Below are 6000 nucleotides of genomic sequence, written 5' to 3' on the forward strand. Positions count from 1 at the left end.
TTTAAGCTATTGATATTTCAATCCTTATTTGAATACTCAGGAATAGAGGCAACCAGGGAAGTACCACTGCTTAAAACATTAGCGTTCCTCTGATTTCTTTTAATTCAGGAAAATCTTGCATATTATAAAAGTTCCATTACCCCCTTATTTTATCAAAACACAAATCAAAACTCTAAAAAATTAGTTGAATTAATATTTTATAATTTCTTGCCAAATAAAAAAAAATCACAGGGATAATTTGCATACTTTATGTCCAAGATCATGCAAAAACCTGAGAAATAAAAAAAATGTAAAAATCAGTGGATGTGAGCCAGAATCACTGTGATGTACTAGACAGTACATCTTGCAGGATAGCAGCTTTGTTGTTTTATGTGTTTTGACTTATTTTGAAGTAATTCTAATTAAAGAAAAGTTCTGTATTTACTGAATTTTCAGTAGTTCTCTTTCTTTCTTTTTCTTTCACAAATATAAAAGAGAAATAAAGCTATGTAGCTTTTAGTGCAATACAACACATAATGTGTTTGCTCTTTATTCAGATGAAACTCTGATGTCTTTGATTAAATTCGTGGAGGTTTACAAATGAGGCCTACATAGAGCATGCTGCTTTAATGTCAGATGGAGAAATACAAACATTCCTGCTGCTTTACTGGAATTACTTCTGTAATTCCACCTCTAGTCCTGTGCCACAGATGAACAGTTTGTCATATTCACAAAAATAATAGGAACTGCTTTTTAGTTGTTATATTGGTATTCTGTCTTTGTAAGCAACACTTACTGGATGCAGGTCTTAAATGGAAATTTTTGCTCCTTTTCAAATGATTTGATATAATTTACAGATGCTTCAAAGTTGAGGCAGCTCTCAGATACAGATGTCACACATTGTACCCAAATTTCTTTATTTCTAGCTTTATTTTGTAGATTTATTGAGAAAAGTCTAATCTGCATGTGAATTTTAACAGTAAGCCAAATATAATTGAAATTTGTTAATGTTTAAAGTAAGGCTTTTTGCATGTTTATACACGTGATGGTAAGATTGTAGCCTTGCTGGTGGAAACCTGTGAGGAGGATATTATGTTCTATTGTCAAGAAGCATTCACAGTCTGTCACATTAGTGCTAGAGATGTGTGTGGAAGAGTAATTACTATAAGCTGACATGCAGGAAATGTAAGTAAAAATAGATAAACCTCAAAGGAAAATTAAGCTGTGGAGCTCAGGTATTTGTCTCCAGATGTTTAATGTCATGACACTAAAACGTTATTTAGCACAGCACCTAATTTTGGTATGTAAAATAATTTTGTATTTATATAACAAACAGAAATGTGATTTTCTTTGCTCTGCACTTAGTTTCCTATCAAATTAGAGAAAAGCAGAAATACAGACAGTGAGTTATTATTAATCCAGTATTTAGAGATACGTGGTACAACTTTTTTATTTCTCTTTATACAGTTCTACAGTATCAAGCAGCAAAAGTATCTAATTCTGCTAATGTAATAAACAGTTTTTATAAAAAAAAAAAAACCTTGTTGAAATGGATGTTGTAATATTGCAGCAAGAACAAGCACTATGTGGCATTTTTTGCTAGAATTAGACCTGCTGCTTCATGGAAGTGTTTGATTCTGGTCATAAAGCAAGGCTTGCATGCCAAAATCATAGATGCCTTAAAAGAAGCTTTGATAAATAAAGTCCTGCAGCACTTGGCATTCACAGTTTCCTTTTGGCTGCAGTGAGGAATGGCTGAGGAATAGTTCGGAAACTGACTTACTTAAAATGGTTTATTGCATCTAAATTTATTAGGGCAGGATCTGCAGCTAGTGTGAATCAGCATATCTGCCTTCAAATTACTTCTATTGCATTGTGTCAGCAGAGAATCTGGCCCATATCCATTATCTAGAGGGAATATCAACTACTACAAAGCATACTTATCTAACCAAAAGCAAACGTAGTGTACGTAGCTCATTGATGTTTCTTGTAACACTTATGTTAACCTTTATAGTGTGATAAAAATCTGGCACAGTTATGTATGGTTGCAAAGGATCTTGCTTTGATAATATCAACAATTATAAATTAGCACTATTGCTTTTAATGCTGCTTCAAATTACATTGATAAAAGCTTAACTTGATATTGATGAGAGGACTAGTAATTTAGGATCTTGCTGTTGCTCTAATTAACTTTACTGGGAGCAGAATGAGGCCTCTCCTCTGAAACAGATCTGCCTAGCAAAGTAGTATGATATGGTTTGGGTTTTTCCTTTTTAAATACTATTTGTAGTGTATTTTTTGTGCTCTCTTGCTGCACATATTTTGTATCTTGTAACAGCCACAATTTACAGAACTGCTAAGTTTAGAATCTTGGCTTTTATGTATAAACAAATGTGTTATTCAACTCAGTAAAATCACCAAGAGTGAATTCAGATACAGAGGCATCTGCAGAGTTCCAAGTTAAAAGTTCTAGTTGAAATTATGACCCTGTGAGACCCAGAGTAGCATAATAAACCCTGGTTTGTTTTTCATTTGTTTGGCTCAATTAATGAAAATTTAGTAGTTATTGGAATTTTGAGCAGTAAACACTGGGACTAAGAAGTATCTCAATCAGAGGATGTGATGCTACAACCATTAAACCTGTTCAGCAGATGCTCCAGCAATAATTTATGGGCTGTTTGAAGCATTGAAGTGCGTGGAATTTTACACATGCTGAATTGTCTGCATCATTTACATGACATCAAGTTTACCTCAGGCTGTGGAAATAGTTTTGCTCTTAAAAATACAGTTGTGGTTTCTGCTTGTTTTAAATAGCAAATGACATTATGATCACACTGAGAAAACAAAGGTGAATGCTTTGGTGACTCTAAATTTATTGTACTGGCAACACCACTGCAAACTATGAGTGTCTATGTACTCTCTGTTTCATGCAAGATTTATTTGTTGTGAGAGAAAACCCTGATGGTTGGTTACTGAATTAGGTCAATAAGCAGTAGGATAGTGATAGGGGAGGTTCTATTGCTCTTGGGGATTTAGGCTTCCTAGCACGACATTTAAATCAATAGGAATCATCAGCTACCCTAATCTGCCCATACCAAATAGCACTGGGCCTAAGGTGGTGGAGAAAAATTGGAAGAGACCCTGAGAATTTTCTTTCTTTTCATTAATTTACAATAAATTAATGAAATTTATTGTATAGGTTCTTATAAAGATTTTTATCATCTTTTCTGTTCTACAATTTTATTAAAAATACAATTTTATTAAAAATAGAATGTAATTTCTAAAGATAACACTAATAATAATAATAATCATAATAATCACTTGTTATTTATGCAGTCATAGAATTCAACTATTTTTGCAAATCCATCAGTAACCTGTCAAAATGTAGAGAAGAAAGCAGCACAAGGCAAGAAATTCCAATTACAGTATAAACAAAATGTTAAGATCCTGTCTTGCAGCTGCTGGTAGTAGTTAATACAGTGCTGATACTGTTAAAATGACAACAAAAAGACAGAGTTAAAATTACACAGCTGTGTACAACCAATATGAAGAAATTTAAGAAGCCCCTATTTCGTAGGTTAAATAACACTTAATCAGTAATAATTCAAATTACTGATGATAAAAAACCAGAACTATATAAGTCCATCAATGACATCAATGATAAATCTGTGTTGTTTTCATATCCTATGCTCTCACTGAGTACATAAGAATTTAAGGTGAATGTATACTGCCATAGCAGCTCTTAGAAATCTGGGAAACAATGTTTTTCTAAAGCCAAATTAATTTCTTAGTAGCAGTCAAATATAATTTAATTTTGGTTAATTTTCTATATAAAATCCTGAATTATATTTGTTATCCAGGTGGTAACAATTTTAGATAATATATTATCAATAATGCATCAATGAAAAAACCTCTTCCCTCCTGTTGCCTTATGCTTATTATAAAACATAAGTAAACCCTTTTGTTTGTTTATACAATTATGTTTATTAAAAGGATCTTTTCAGACAAAAGACTGTGTCTCAGCTTTCAAAAGAGGCATTAGAAGCTGCCTTGAATTGCCCTGTGTGCTCGCCCAGGAACATGTTAGCCTTGGAGAGCTACGTCAGCTCGTGGCAGATCCTCACTGCCGGCGTCCCTCTGACTCTGCCAGCCAGGAACTCTGCTTGCAGCACCTACACGGGATGTGTGTTTGCTCAGGCAACTGTTGTTGCCATTACACCATTTTTACAGCAATAAAGTTCCATTGAGGCCAATTAGGAACTACTAGAGTGGAGACGGAGCAACAAATTTCAAAATTTGATCCATCATTTCTTGGCTGTCAAAGCCCGTGCCCATCTGCTCACATGGCAAGCAGCCCACTTGCAAGTGAGCTGGACCTTCCCTCTAAGAAATGAGTGACAGGGAAGAACAGTTTAGTTGGTCTCTAACAATGCAAACCATTTCTTATTTCCTGCAGGAAGTGTGGTCCAGTATCTATGAGAGCTGGACAGCATTTGCCTTCTTTCACTTAATTATAATTTTTGACATGTACATTGTTAGAAATGGTTAAGCAACAGAGGAAAGAAAATCAGGGGTTTACTGGTACTGCTTGCTGCCAAAAAGACAGGTTGTATTGGAACAGGTGCTTTGAAAATCTGTGAAAGCCAGCTGAAAGGTGTCAAAATGTGCATAACATGAACCAACAGTTCACAGACATTTTGTGTGAATTTGGTGTTGTATCAGGAAAGTTTAGAAGGAACCCTCAGCAGAGATGATCTGCCTAAGGAACAGCCAGCCAGCTTAACAGGCAGACCCTTGTCTGCTCCATCACAGCGTGCGTGATGCTCTCATGCAGGAGGGAGACAAAGGAAAGAAAAAAGATTTCCTTCTGTTACATTTATATACTTCATTATCTTGGAATCATCAAATCAGGAAAAAAGATATAATAATCTCTTCCTAAAGTATGTTAAGATGATCATCTAGCCTAAAAATAAAAGTAGATCAATTGAGACTCCGTAAGCTGCGTTTGGGTGAGTGATTAACTGCAGAGTGTGTGCAGGTAAAAGAAAGTAGAATGTGTGATCCTTTTTTATCCTACCGGTCAGACTAATGCCTGTGAGCCACACTTGTCCCTTGACCTTGTTAAATGTGGCCCACGTGTTGGAGGGAGTACAAGAAACTTTTCTGACACATTCCCTTCCCACATGTTTTTCCTGCAGTGTGCTACTGTAGATAGCTCTAAAACACATGGGACTACAAGTGGGTTCCCCATGTGCATTTTAAACCTAACAGAGCTACAACAGTCAAAACCACATGGGGATAGAAAAGGAGCATCAGGAAAAAAATAAAGCTTTTTAACTATTTGTGCTCATGTTCTTCATGTGCTCAGAGAACACATGGGAGAGCAAGAGCAAGACAAAAAAGACAAGGGAGAGCAAGAGAAGAAAGGAAGAGGAAGAAAGAAACAGACAAGCAAATAAAAAGGAACAAAGCAAGATGGCATTGAAAAGGAAAAGGAGAAAAGACAAGTGAGAAAGGAGAAGGCATTGCAAGGAAATGACAGGAACTGACAGGGGAAAAAATCATAGAGAGAATAATTTCACTGCTTGAAAGGATTAAACCAAGTAAGCTTGCCTGTGCTTTTTATTTCAGCTTTGTAGTTTGTGTGCATGTTTAGTTTTCACAAATGTAAGGAGAGGCATCCTGTGCACATTCCCCCATGTCATCCCTCCATTCCTTTTGCCTCCCAATGCCGCATCTTTGTTTCTGCTTTTGCCTTCTGTCTCATTCCATCTCTTGCTTACCCCTCCCCTTTTTCTCTTTGCCTCTCACAGGCAATGAATGAGATGTAGCATATTAGCAGGGCCAGGTTTTTCCTGAACTTGCCTTAAAAATGGAAAGTCAGTGTGTTACTCTTTCAGCCTCCCCCCCACCCAGACTCAGTGGAGACAGCCTGAAATCCTCAACAGAAACCTAAGTGAGCATATGAGTGAAATGTGACTTTTGCTCCCTGTCAGTTATGGGATATGGTCATAGTCTTGA

Source organism: Ammospiza caudacuta, chromosome 1, assembly GCF_027887145.1.
Source record: "Ammospiza caudacuta isolate bAmmCau1 chromosome 1, bAmmCau1.pri, whole genome shotgun sequence".
Lineage (NCBI taxonomy): Eukaryota > Metazoa > Chordata > Aves > Passeriformes > Passerellidae > Ammospiza > Ammospiza caudacuta.